Below are 534 nucleotides of genomic sequence, written 5' to 3'. Positions count from 1 at the left end.
GCAGTTTAAAGCGAGATGGCGATCGAAAAAAAATAGAGAGAGAGAGGGAGGCAGAAAGCAATCTACATAAAATTACCATACTCAGCATCCATTTGCTCCTCGCCTCTAAAGAAAAGTTCAAGCCATAAGCTTAGACAAGTGAGATAACATCCACTCAGAGTCTTTGAACTGAGACTACATCCTCACACTTCGGGAAAGCTTGTTTGAAAGTCTCTCCGAAACAGAATGAACTTCCTGCGCGAAGGGGAAAAAAAGGAGCTCCTTAGTTTCTACTTAAGAATGTGTTTAAGAATATGCTCCGAAATGCATTAACGGGTGATGTTAGCTTCCCTGCGGATTTTAATGATGTTCTTATATCTTTCGTGCTATTTTTAAAAATTCATTGAGAGTTTTGGTGATTGACATTCTGTTCCCTGTATTCTCCAAATTATTGTTATTAGAACAAAAATAAATAGCATAAATTTTCTTATTTTCTGTAACTAATGTCATATATAAAATAATAATATAAGGATATCATTAAATCTTATGATTACA

This window comes from Penaeus monodon, chromosome 20 (genome assembly GCF_015228065.2).
Source record: "Penaeus monodon isolate SGIC_2016 chromosome 20, NSTDA_Pmon_1, whole genome shotgun sequence".
NCBI lineage: Eukaryota > Metazoa > Arthropoda > Malacostraca > Decapoda > Penaeidae > Penaeus > Penaeus monodon.
The sequence above is the reverse complement of the archived record's forward strand: the minus strand, read 5'-3'. Positions refer to the sequence as shown.